Raw genomic sequence first — 14,036 nt, forward strand, 5'->3', positions numbered from 1 at the left:
ATAAAAAATAATGTTAAAAAATTTGGCCGATTTTCACACTGCCATTGAATTTTTCTTTTTCTTTCTTTTTTTTTAATTGTTGCTAGATCTTTATTTTTATTTATAAAATAAATTTTAAAAAAGCCACTGTAAATATTTGTGTGTAGGTTTTTGTGGGGATGTAAGTTTTCAATTCATGTGTGCAAATGCCAAGGATCATGAATACTAGATCGTATAATAAGAGTATATTTAGTTTTGAATGAAACTTCCAAAGTTTCATTTTTACAGTGGTGCTGAGAATCGAACCCAGTGCCTCACACATGCCAGGCAAGTACGCTACCACTGAGCCACAGCCCCAATCCCACCTTTGAATTTTTCCAACTTCAAGCTCAGGCCATCCTTTTGTACTTTACCAAGGGGTAAGAATGTGCAATATAAAGATGTACTTTTCAAAAATGTTATCAGGGTTTGTATGTACTCCATTTAAATGTCAGGGGCAATGATCTTAAACCTTAGCTTTCTAAAATTTGGCCTTTGCATCAATACAATGAACTGGATGCTATTATTCTTATTTGTCCTCCATGTCAGGTTAAAGAATCTATCACATCATATATGTCATTAGAGAAATGCAAATTAAAACGACAACAAATGTCATTAGAGAAATGCAAATTAAAACTATATCACTGCATACCTATTAGAATGGCCCCAATCCAGAAGAGTGATAATACCAAATGGTGGCAAGGATGTAGAGCAACTGGAACTCTCACTTACTGCTACTGGAAATGTAAAATGGTAAAGCCACTTTGGAAGTTTCATTCAAAACTAAATATACTCTTATTATACGATCTAGTATTCATGATCCTTGGCATTTGCACACATGAATTGAAAACTTACATCCCCACAAAAACCTACACACAAATATTTACAGTGGCTTTCTTTATAATTTGCAGAACTTGGAAAGAGTCAAGATATCCTTCAGTAAGTGCATGGATAAACTGGTACATCCAGACAGTGGAGTATTATTCAGCCCTAAAAAGAGCTATCAAGTCATTAAAGGACAGTGAATAAACTTACATGCATATTACTAAATGAAAGCAGCCAATTTGAAAAGCCTGCTTACTATATAATTCCAACCACATGACATTCTAGAAAGATCAAAACTATGAAGATAGTAAGATCAGTAGTTAACAGAGGCTAGAGAAAAAGAAGATGAATAGGCAAAGCACAGAGGAATTTTAGGGCTATGGAATAGCTTTATATGATAACATAATGGTGGAAACATGTCACCATATTTTTGTCCAGACCTATAGAATGTACACCTCTAAGAGTCAAACTGGATGTGAACTATGGATTTTGGGTGATATTAATAATGTCAGTGTTAGGTCACTAGCTGTAACAAACATACCACTCTGTGCAAGATGCTAACAGTGGGGGAGGCTTTGTGTGTATGTGTATATAAACATGTGGCATGCAGGAACTCTGTCTTTTCAATTTTGCTTTAAATCTAAAATTGCTCTTTTAAAAAAAAAGATTTTAAAAGGGAAATAAAAGGGGGCTGGGGTTGTGGCTCAGTGGTAGAGCACTTGTCTAGCACATGTGAGGCATCGGGTTCGATCCTCAGTACCACATAAATAAATTTTAAAAAAAGGAAATAAAAGTCTGGGGATGTGGCTCAGTGGTAGAGTGTTTGGCCAGCATGTGCAAGGATCTGGTTTCAATTCCTAGCACTGAAAATAATAATGGAGAAAAAAAACCCTTCATTTATGTTCCACATTAAAAATTATTTCTCCAGCTCATTTTGGTTCATTGTGTCTCAAGTATATGTTTTCCCACTTCCAAAAAACATTTATTAATGATTGTATCCCGTTAGACAATATAATTTCAAAACTTTGTATAACATCCAATGCCTTCTACCTATTGTGTTATCCACAAATTTAGGTATTTTATATGAAGCTTATTTCTATCATTTAACTTCATATTTCATTGAATTTCCTTTCTGTTGCTCTTAGCTTTCCATTACCTGGACCAAGTTTTCTATTGTTAATTTAAATGTTATATATTCTGACATATTTTCAGTAAGTAGTTTAGTATGCTCTCAGTATCCTCTGTTATCTAAAGAATTAGTTATGAGCTACTAAAATATATATTTGTTTTATCTTTTCTATGTGCTTTTTTGTAAATGGTAAACAATATTTTTAGTTCATTTTATTTTTTAAATACACAACAGCAGAATTATTACAATTTTTATTACACATACATACCACAATTTTTCATATCTGTGTTTGTATATAAAGTAGGTTGACACCCAAAGTACAATACATGTATTTTGGATAACGATGTCCATCACATTCTACCATCCTTGCTAATATCCTGCCTCCTCCCTTTCCCTCCCTCCCCTCTTCCCTATCTACAATTCATCTATTCGTCCCATGTTCCCCCTCCCTACCCACTAAGAGTCAGCCTCCTTATATCAGAGAAAATATTTGGCATTTGTTTTTTTGGGATTGGCTAACTTCACTTAGCATTATCTTGTCTAACGCCATCCATTAACCTGCAAATGCCATAATTTTATTCTCTTTTATTGCTGAGTAAAATTCCATTGTGTATATATGCCACACTTTTTTTATCCATTCATCCACTGAAGGGCATCAAGGTTGGCTCCACAGTTTAACTATTGTGAACTGTGCTGCTATAAACATTGATGTGGCTGTGTCCTGTAGTATGCTGTTTTTAAGTCCTTTGGGTATAGTCCGAGGGGAGGGATAGCTGGGTCAAATGGTGGTCCCATTCCCAGTTTTCTAAGGAATCTCCATACTGCTTTCCATATTGGCTACACCAATTTGCAGTTCCACAAGCAATGTATGAGTGTGCCTTTTTCCCCCCACATCCTCGCCAACACTTACTGTTGTTTGTCTTCACGATAGCTGCCATTCTGACTGGAGTGAGATGATATCTTAGAGTAGTTTTGATTTACATTTATCTGATTGTTAGAGATGATGAGCGTTTTTTCATATATTTATTGATTGATTGTATATCTCTTCTGAGAAGTGTCTGTTCAGGTCCTTGGCCCATTTGTTTATTGGGTTATTTATTTTTTTAGTGCTTAGCTTTTTGAGTTCTTTATATACCCTAGAAGTTAGTGCTCTATCTGATGTGTGAGGGGTAAAGATTTGCTCCCAGGATGTAGGCTATCTGTTTACCTCACAGATTATTTCTTTTGCTGAGAAAAAAAAAAAAAAAAAAAAAACTTTTTAGTTTGAGTCCATCCCATTTATTTATTCTTGGTTTTAATTCTTGTGCTATAAGAGTTTTATTAAGGAAGTTGGGGCCTAATCCCACATGATGAAGATTAGGGCCTACTTTTTCTTCCATTAGATGCAGAGTCTCTGGTTTAATTCCTAGGTCCTTGATCCATTTTGAGTTAAGTTTTGTGCATGGTGAGAGATATGGGTTTAATTTCATTTTGTTGCATATGGATTTCTAGTTTCCCAGCACCATTTGTTGAAAATGCTATCCTTTCTCCAGTGCATGTTTTTGGCACCTTTGTCTAATATAAGATAATTGTAATTTTGTGGGTTAGTTTCTGTGTCTCTATTCTGTACCGTTGGTCTACCAGTCTGTTTTGGTGCCAATACCATGCTGTTTTGGTAAACAATATTCTTACTCCTACATTTCTTGCAATATCCTCTTGGATTCATTTTCTGTTTGTTGCGTATTTCCTCCTCTAAAAGATGATTTATAAAGTCAATTTATATAAGCAAATTAAAAACATCTGAAGTAGTTTTAATTTGCCTTCATATCAAAACAATTTTGACTAGCTACAAGATTCTAGATCTCTTAGTTGTTTTCTATATTTACCTATATTAATTCATTGTGTTTTTGCACATGTAATAGTTATTTGAGGAATCCAAGATAGATCTGATTCTTCTTTGTAAGTGGATCTACACGCTTCTCCTTTTTAGAATTCTTCTAGGATGTGGTGTTTTCATGCTTTGTATTTTAATATGGTTTACTTAAATACACTTTTCTTTTTTCTAAAAAAAAACATTTATTTTTTTTAGTTGTAGGTGGACACAATATCTTCATTTTATTTTTTTGTGGTGCTGAGGATCGGACCAGTGCCTCATGAATGCCAGGCTGCACTCTACCTCTGAGCCACAACCGGGCTCCTATTTAGATACCTTTTTCCTTATTTGGCATCCCATGTCTGCTCATTTTGTTCTAAGAACTCATAAACTGGATGCAACAGATACTCTGTTACTGATATATACTTTCCTAATGTAGACTTAAGTGTTTAATTAATTCAAGGGAAATTTTCATCATTTTCTTGACTATTTCTTAATCTTTATTTTTTTCTCCTAATTCTGGGGTTACTATTTTCTACATATTTGTGCTACTTTCCCCCCTCTATCTCTATGCAATTCTGTTTTCTAATTTCAATCTTTTTCTTCTTTCCTGTGCCTTGTGTGAAAGTCCCTCAACTATATATTTCAACCACCAAGCCATCTTTGGTTGTTTGCTTCCTGCTATTATGACATATTTTATATCCCTAAGATATATCAACTTAAATGTTTAATGATTTCTTTCTTTTTTCTGTTATTTATTTATTTATTTATTTATTTATTTTGTATTGGGGATTGAACCCAGGGGTGTTTCACCACTGAATCACAGCCCCAGCCCTAATGATTTCTCATTCCTGATACAAATCAATAATATCTTTCCTTATTCTAAGTATATTTATTATGTCTATTTTAAATTATTACTTTATTATATCAGTAATTCTGCCTCATCATGTAGATGATCCTTAAGGGTATTATGCTATGTGAAATAAACCAGTTACAAGATGACAAATACTCCATGATTTTACTTATATAAGATAGTTAGGGGGCTGAGGTTGTGGCTCAGCGGTAGAGCGCTCGCCTAGAATGCACGAGGTCCGGGGTTCGATCCTCAACACCACATAAAAATAAATAAACAAAATAAAGGTGTTGTGTACAACTAAGAAATAAATATTAAAAACAATTTTTTAAAAAAAGATAGAATATTTAACATCACAGAAACAGAAAGTAGAACAGTGGCTTCCAGCAATGGGAGGGAGAGGAGTGTGCCTAATGAGTTATTGCCTAATGAGTACAGAGTTTCAGTTTTAAAAGATAACTGATATGTAGTGATTGCCTGACAATATGAATGTATTTAATGCTAATGGACTATATTCTTAAAAATGGTTAAGGTGATAACTTATATGTATCTTACCACAATAAAAAGTAACAATAGCTGAGCATAGTGTTACCCTTGCCTATAACCCCAGTGACTTGGGAGGCTGAAGCAGGAGGATCACAAGTTCAAGACCAGTCTCAGCAGTTTAGCAAGGCCCTAAGCAACTTAGCAAGACCCCATCTCAATATAAAATAATTAGAAAGGGCTGGGAATATATTTCTAATCATTACTTAGATATTTCTGAAACTGGCTGTTTTTTAAAATTTTTTTGTTTCTTTGTTTTGTCTTTGTTTTTTTCATACTGGGGATTAAACCCAGGGGTATTTTTACCACTAAGCTAAAGCAATACATATTTATATAACCCAGCAAAGAAGTATTCAGAGGTAACAGATAAAATTCAAAACACTGAAAATAAGTACTATTCACTTACTTTTTCCAGACTCACTGGAAAAAGTAAGTGAATAGTACTAATGAGAATGTAAAATAATTAAAATAATTTTCTATTTATTTATTTATTTATTTATTGTTGAATCCAGGGGAGCTTTAGGACTGAGTTAAATCCATAGTCTTTTTTATTTTTTATTTTGAGACAGGGTCTCACTAATTTGCTCAGGGTCTCATTAAGCTGCTGAGGCTGGCCTTGAACTTGCCATCCTCCTGAGTCACTGGTATTACAGGCTTGTGTTACCATGTGCTAAAATAATTGTAAATATTGGAAATATGGCAATTCATTATAAAGTCAAATATACACTTGTCATACTACCTAGCAATTTCATTCCCAGGTGTGTAAGAGAAATCAAAACTTATAAGCACCCCAAAACTTGTATGTGAATGTTCCCAACAGCTCTATTCATAACAGTACCAAATGGGAACAACCCAATTGTCTATAGGAGAAAGGATGAATAAATTGTGATACAGCCATATACAGTTAGCCCTCTGTAGCTAATCAACTGCAGATCAAAAATATTTGGGGAAAAAACCTTGCATCTGGGGCTGGGGCTGGGGCTCAGTGGCATGGCGCTTGCCTCACATGTGTGAGGCACTGGGTTCGAAACTCAGCACCACATAATAAACAAATAAAATAAAGGCATTCTGTCCATCTACAACTACCCCAAAAAATTAAAAAAAAAAAAACCTTGCATCTGTATTGAACATATACAGAATGTTTTTCCTTAATATAGTATAACAACTATTCATGTTTATGTTATATTAAGTATTTTAAGTAATCCAGAGATTGTTTAAAGTACATAAGTACATAATGTTACATACAAATACTATACCATTTCATATAAGGAACTTGAGGACCCATGGGGTGGGGTTCCTAGAACCAATCCCTAGTGGATACAGAGGTACCACCATAATGGAATACTACTCAGCAATACCATGGAATCAACTATTGATATATTAAACAACATGAATGAATCTCAAAATAATTAATAAAATAATAATGCTGAGTAGAAGAAGCCAGGCATAAAGTGTATGTGCTGTTTAATTCCATTTATATACAACTCGAGAATAGTCCAAGCCACTTCAAGAGAAAGCAGATTGGGATTACCTGGAGGCAGAGTGGGTAGGAACGAGGAAGGGTATGAAGGAGGGATTACAAAGTCTTTTAGGAATAATGGATTTGTTCGTCTTGTTGTGGTGATGGCTTCATGGGCACACAACATTTCAAAATGTACCATCAAAGTTACATTTAATTTAAATATGTGCAACATACTACATGTCCATAAATGTGTTATAGTTTTAAATATATATAGTTATAATTGACAAATGTAAATGGACTCATAAAGTTGCAAGGTTCTTATATTTTATGTGCAATATTAATTCTAAGTGGACTGTGAATAGTTAATATATATTTTTTTAAAGAGAGAGAGAGAGAGAATTTTTTTTAATATTTATTTTTTAGTTTTCGGCAGACACAACATCTTTATTTGTATGTGGTGCTGAGGATCGAACCCGGGCTGCACGCATGCGAGGCGAGCACGCTACCGCTTAAGCCACATCCCCAGCCCCTTAATATATATTTTAATACACAAAGATCACTAAAAATATGCAAAAAGTATAGCCAAAAAGCAAGTTAAAGTAAAATTTTAAATATTTAATTCAAAAGAAACAAAAGAAGAACCAGAGGAACAATAAATAGATGTTAAAAAAAAAAAAAAAAGACAAAATGGGGGGGATAAGCACCTATAATCCCAAATACTCAGAAAGTCAAGGCTAGAGGATCGGAAGTTCAAGGCTAGGCTTAGCAACTTAGCAAAATCCCATTTCAAAATAAAAATGGTGGGGGTGTAGTTCAGTGTCAGAGTGCCCTTGGGTTCAATTCTCAGCAACTGCCTCCCACCAAAAACAAAATTACAGTAAGTGTAAATATACTAAACACTTGAACTGAAGGCAGAGGTTGTCATGAAGATACAAGGTATGAATAAAACTAAGAAATGCCATCAATCTTCTGTCTTTATGGTAAATGTTACCATAAGAAGTTCTAAATTTTTGTATTAATGTATTATACATAATAATGGAATTCATTATGCCATATGTGTACATGCATATAACATAATTTGATCAACCTTATTCCTCTAAAATAATTTTTAATGGCTACATAGTATTCCAACTTCCTGTTTTGGTAGAATTAATAATTTGTAGCTAATTAGATTTATATATATTAGGTTCTGACAACACTTTTCAATTCTTGGTTTCTTTCAACTTATGATTTTATTGACTTTTCATTGCCATCATAAATCTCTCACTGAACACTTTCCTAGTTGCTAAGTTAGAAGATAATAATGTAGGATGATCCAGAATTATATCAGAGTTATTTAATGTCAGTAAATCCTAGTCAATAATAAAATAACCATGACACTCATCATTAAGGGATCCTTACCAAGAAACATACATATGTGGTGACTATGTATACGTATATAATTGCCACAGAATCATTATACTTATATAGACAGATCTGGGGACAGAACCCAGAGCCTCATGCATTCTAAGTACATGCTCGACCACTGAGCCACACTCCCAGCCCCATGTTCCCTATATTTTGAAAGTCCTATGCTTACTGCTCTGCAATTCTAAAAGCCTCACAAAGCAATAGATCTTGACCTACATTAAGATCAGGACCATTCATTACCAGGTTTTATCATATATACCTAGAATAACTCATACATGTAGAGAATTTTGAAGTCTTCCCCTATTTGGCCAAATGGGATCCTCTTTCCAATCCATCCAAGGACAGGGAAGTTCAAGTCTTTTCTTTCTGGGACTTGACTTCTTCACTGTTCTATCATTGATCTTAATATATGATTTGGTACATAAGAGATAATGAATAATCCATTCAAATATATAAACACTGGTTAGAGAAGAGTGGGCCACAAAGGGTACCTAGGTTATTTGGATCCACTGTTCACTGGTAAAGGAGGAACAGGTGAATTGATAATTAAATGGGTACAGGTAGAACTTTTCAAAATAATTAATTGAAAAGATTTTACATAACATATTTCATTGAGAAGGAAACACCAACTTACACATGCCATGGTTTCACTTTTAAACTAGTAAGTCCTCCTGAAGTTCCTCTGTGGGAAAATAAACAGCATCCAGAGCTGTGAACAGAAGAGGACACCAAGAAAATAGACACAGTTTAGTGTTACTACCTAGAAAATTAAATGTTTTGCTGTTCATTCCAATTTGAATACAACTACATACCATAAACACATAATTTGAAAGGATTAGAAGAGTTTTAGTTAAATCTAAATTCTTCCCTAATCCCCAGGAAAACTAGTAGGCAATTTTCTAGAGTTCTTCCTTTGGGGGAACCTGCTTTATGCCTGAGATTAGGCTGCTCAGTCTTATCCTGAACAGATCCTCCTCCTTTCATTCATACTTTGCAGGGCTGAAAAGGAGCCACACCATCCAAACCACATCTTACTTTATGGCCTTGACTTCAGATGAGGTTGAACAAGGTTGCAGAATAGAAAGGACACAAAATTGTTCAGGCAATGTTCCACATTCTACTTCTGGAAGAAATGCTTAATAAATTATAAAATATTCATGTAAGAAGTGTTACGCAGGGAAAATACTAAGGACCACGGAAATATTCTAGGAATACTGTCAGTGGGAAAATGAGGTTACAAAACTACATGTACAAATGATACTATTTGTAACATCTATGTGAAAAACTGACAGACATCAGATGAAAAAGCTTTAGAAAGTTATACGCTCATACAGTTGAAAGTACTTTTTTTTTTTTGTCTGCTCATGCAGTGTCCATGCCTTTACTTAAAATATATATGTAGGTGAATGTGTGTGAAGGGAAAGCTGCTCCAAGAAAGTGGGAAGTTCATTGATTGATTGATACCAGGATTGAACCCAGGGGTGCTTAACCACTAAGCCACATATCCAGCCCTACAGAGTGCCACTAAACCCTTAAGGCCTCTCCAAGGATTGTTTATTTTTTTAAAACAACCTACATTTTACCTGAATCTCTATAATGGCTTTAATGCATTTATTCCCATTCAGGTGTGACCTTTCTTACTAGAAGCAAAAGAAGGGCAATTTTAGTCTCTTTATCACCCCCAATACTAAGACTGTATGACTGGCAATTAGTAAAGGTTTGATTATATTAATTCAAATTCTACTTCTAGGAATTTATTTTAAGGTAATAGTATAGAAATTTTTTTTAAACATGCTTTTTCAGATTGAATCAAAGAATGTATGAAAAGCAGAAGGACAAAATAATTGGGTAATAAAATGTAGCCACATCACTCCCCTACTTTAATAAAATAATTAAAATGTTATTTGGAAAAAAAAATTTAAATCCAAAAATGTGATTTGGATTCAATCCTTGCAAAACCACCTTTTTAAATGGGATTGATATATAATTTTAATTTTTGAGTACTATTACTTATAAATTTGACTATTGCTTTTAACATTATGTACTATATATTTTCCTTCATACATCTAAATGCTGTATAAAATTTACTAGCTGCATAATACTTAACCACATGGGTTTATCATTAATCATTAAAATAATCCTAAGCACAAATTTTGCACATAATCACAACAAGAAAATTGTTGTCCTTGACTCTGGATCACAAGAGTCTAAAGCTTTTTGTTTTGTTTGGGGGGACAGTTGGCGGGGATGGAACCCAAGAGTTTAACCACTGAGCTACATCCCCAACCCTTTATATTTCTATTCATTCATTCATTCATTCTTGATATCAGGGGTTGAATCCAGGGGCGCTTAAGCACTGAACCACATCTCCAGCCCTTTATATGCGTGTGTGTATATCTTTATTTTATTTATTTTTATGTGGTGCTGAGGATCGAACCTAGTGCAACACGCGTGCTAGGCAAGCAGCTCTACCACTAAGCCACAACCCCAGCAATCCCCTCTTTTTCTTTTATTTTGAGATAGGGTCTCACTAAGTTGCTTAAGACCTTGCTAAATGGCTGAGGCTGGCTTTGAACTTGTGATTCTCCTGCCTCTCAGCCTCCCGAGCCTCTAGGATTACAGGTCTGAGCTACCAAGAGACTGTCTTTTTTAGATCTGCTTACAATAAGAAAACATGGAAGGATCAGAATGATATGCCAAGTGAGAATGTCTGCGATATTTATCTCAATGGCACCCAATATCCACTGGGGGGAGGGGATAGATCAAGATTAATATACCTCCCACATATTTCCGAATAAGGAAAGCATACCCTAAACCCAATAATTTTAAGAAGAAAAAAAAGAAAACTAGTCTAAACGTTGATTTTTGGAAGTGAAACAATTCTTTACACCTCATCAGGCTCCTTTTGGGGAATGGCAGGGCCAGGGAGGGACAAGGGAGTCATGATTATCCGGCCTTTGAGGATCACAGAATGACTTAGGTGACTCCTCGCCAGGTCCACACCTGTCCTGCTCACCCTAACTACCCTCAGAGATCCCAAAGAAAGAACGTCCCGGGCATCCCCAGTCCAGGAGCACGTCAAAGCCTCCTTGCTGGAAAACTTCGCTTAGGTTTCAGTATCCAATGTCCCTCGCTGAGGCATTTCTGTGTCAGACCCAAATAGCTCTGAGGAGAGGGGGCGGAGGAAGCCGAAGAGAACCTCCGGCGGGTCATAGTAACCCGTAGAACTCAGCTAGTGACGCACACCGGAGGGACGTGCCGCCCACGTGCCTGTGACGCGAGCGCAGCCACGCACCTGTCGGGGCCTCTCGGCCGTCCTTACAGTTAAGTGGCACGTCCCATCTCCCTCCCAGGCAGTCTCTCTCACATACACAGAGAGGCGCTCACACATTCCGCATCAAGACACACAGACAACCATGCTGCTTTGCCGTCACGCACCCGCGGGCCTGAGACTCCGGCAACAGGCCGACTACGTTATGGACTTGCACGCTTTAAGGGCTTCCTCTGCCACTCCGGCCGATTCAGGCCAGACTCCAATTTAATCCGGTTTCCCAGGCTCCTGACCGAGAGCACTCTTGGCCTATAAATATCCTGGGATGAAATCAACTCACCTTGCGAAGCACAAGAACCAAGCAAAAACGGAAGCGAAGCCATAGATTGAGCGTGCCCATTGCCCGCTGGGAAATGTAGTTCAAGTCCGCTTAGCTCTGGCCGTGGTGGCTTGTGGGAAAAGTAGGCCCGCGCCCGAAATTCTCCCGGGATTCGACGCCAGTTGTAAGGACCACCGTGCACCGGATCCCTGAGATTTTTGTTCTCTCTATGCTAGCATTACGCAGATGCAAAGACGTGTTGCTCTGGCCCAGACGTTTGAGAAAAGCACGTGTCCGATGTGTCCTAGGAGGTCCAGAAAATACCCAGTTTCCCAAAGCTTCCGGCCTGATTGCGAAGAGGGTGCTCTGGAAGGGTCACTGGTATGATCGCGAAGGCGAGCTCCCAGGACTGGATTTTACCTCCTGAGGGCGTGGACCCTGTACTTACGTCCCAATATGTATGTCCAGCCTTGCTATCGGTATTTTTAAAGAAAGTAACTATTAAAAAATTGATCCAAATAACAATTCTACATATTATCTACGTATGGGATACAATATATTTTGATATTTATTTACATTGTGATTAAATCAAACTAATTAAATCTATCACCTCACATTCTTATCCCTTTTTGGTGGTGAAAACTCCTTGCTCTGGCAGAGCTAAGAATTGGCAGTGTGACACTTAATTTAAGTCACCAAGGGTCAGGTGATAAATATGTTACATTTTTCCCCTCCTTTCATACATTTTATTGCCTATTAAATCTAATTAACCAAATTTTAGTCGATTTACCAGTAAATTATCTAATTTTGCTTTTCATGCTAACCCCAGAAAGCAGGAGGAAAAAACAATTTGAAATAGAAATTAAAAAGCAGAAAATGAAAATATTCTGAAAAATGTTTTGCAGAAATGCTGACATATACATTACAGACTTTGACCAAACTGTCCCATGGAAGTATTTGCCCAGGATATAGTCTCTGGATTCATCCATCCATACCCAACTACACTCACTGGTACAGGTTCTCAGGCTACCAGAATCCACAGGTGAGGAGCAAATGAATGGGCTAGCAACTTTATGGAGTCTTCAGGCACACTAGCACTCCTACAACCCCTGAGCTTGAAGACCCATTTAGTATCCTCCGCATTTTGAACTGGGTTGGGAATACTAAGAAGGACTGGGAAGAGACTTGACCCTGAGAAAGAAGAGGGATAGAGATAACATTAGCTTTCTGAGAGGCCAGCATCTTGCATTTACTTGGACAGAAAGAGAACCCTTGGCAGACTGGGAGGGTAGCAAAGAGTTCCCACCTGGCTGGGCATGGTGGTTCACTTCTGTAATCCCAGCAATCTGGGAGGCTAAGGCAGGAGGATCAAAAATTTGAGGCCAGCCTGGACAACTTAGCCAGGTCCGGTCTCAAAGTTTAAAAGGGTTAGGGGTGTAGCTCAGTTGTCAACTGCTCCTGTATTTAATCTCCAATATTACAAAATAAATAAATAAAATTTCTGGGTGAAAATTTAAAGAGACATGACTGTGTGCTAACAAAATTTATCATCTAAGAGCCAGATGCTGAACGTTTTATAATGCCAGGAGAGTTTCACCCAACAAATAACTTAAAATGGTTCTTGCTATGAAACATATCAGCTGATGCCGTATTTTTTCCTTATCAAGAAAAATTACTTTGCTAACTATTTCATATTATGATGGAAAGAGGATTGCAAAAACTTGGCAGAAAGGACTGTCCAAATGCCTGTACTAGGAGACTTCATCAAACTTTAGCATGGCTTTCTAGTACCACAATCCCAAGCCCAGCCCCGGAGAATCTCCCCTGGTGCTGATACCCTGGTAGACAGGAGCCATCATTGTCCCATTAGTCAGCTTGGCATGGGCCACCAAGGACCTGAGACGACTTTCCAGGAGGAAGAGTTTGTTTGGGGCTGGGGGCTGCTCCGCTCCTGGTGGTCTGGGTGTACAGAGAGGGAGACTGGAGCTTCAGGAACCCATGTGGCCCTCAGGGCCTTCCCCATGGCCCAAACCCTCCCACCAGATCCACATCCTCCTGGCTTCACCCAGGGTTCCTCCCAGTGGCCAAGGTCGCCAACCTCTGGCTTTGGTGGACACTTCCACACCTCAGCTATCCTATTTTCCCCAGACAATTGTGGTTATTATTATCTCTGGTTATTACTATTGACCCTGGAACCATTGTATTATTGGGTATTTCTGGACATTCCTATCTCTGGTTATTACATATCACAGAATAGGCACGTTACAATAATTTTTTGCTAAATCAACAGAAAGGCATCAATAAAAGCATATGTTGACTTTTTAAAAAAAATAGTTTAAAGTGCAGTCACGAAC

At 37.1% G+C, this 14,036-nt stretch overlaps 1 protein-coding gene across 2 annotated transcripts in view; it reads right to left on the bottom strand.

Moving 5' to 3' along the window:
* LOC124089946 (zinc finger protein 573) overlaps positions 1–11,768 on the bottom strand; it is a 72,328-nt gene extending 60,560 nt beyond the window's left edge. The window contains exons 1-2 of one of the 2 annotated variants that reach the window (XM_046440245.2): positions 11,704–11,768; positions 8,727–8,801 (exon numbers count right to left, since the gene is read on the bottom strand). The gene's annotated coding sequence lies outside the window, so the exon portion shown is untranslated. The remainder of the gene's footprint in view (positions 1–8,726; positions 8,802–11,703) is intronic. The other variant, XM_058577633.1, reaches the window with a different exon arrangement.
* Between the last annotated feature and the right edge of the window lie 2,268 nt (positions 11,769–14,036).

This window comes from Marmota monax, unplaced genomic scaffold (assembly GCF_021218885.2).
Source record: "Marmota monax isolate L192 unplaced genomic scaffold, Marmota_monax_Labrador192_F-V1.1 WCK01_AAM20220418_F8-fsc00228, whole genome shotgun sequence".
Classification (NCBI taxonomy): domain Eukaryota; kingdom Metazoa; phylum Chordata; class Mammalia; order Rodentia; family Sciuridae; genus Marmota; species Marmota monax.